The following is a 215-nucleotide window of genomic DNA, read 5'->3' on the forward strand; positions in this document are numbered from 1 at the left end:
AGGTTATGACATGTCCCTGATGAACTTAAGCAATTGAGCAACTGAGTTTAGAATACCAGTCCAAACTTGTAATCTCCATTTAGGCACTCGGACCACTCAGCGATAATGAGAAATTGTCCCACAAGACCTTCCAACCAGAGGCATGGTTGTGCAAGTGAGTTGCAAAATACGAAAATAGATTAGAACGGTTTTTGTTCGAGCACATACGTAACAAA

This window comes from Opisthorchis viverrini, assembly GCF_000715545.1.
Source record: "Opisthorchis viverrini unplaced genomic scaffold opera_v5_43, whole genome shotgun sequence".
NCBI lineage: Eukaryota > Metazoa > Platyhelminthes > Trematoda > Opisthorchiida > Opisthorchiidae > Opisthorchis > Opisthorchis viverrini.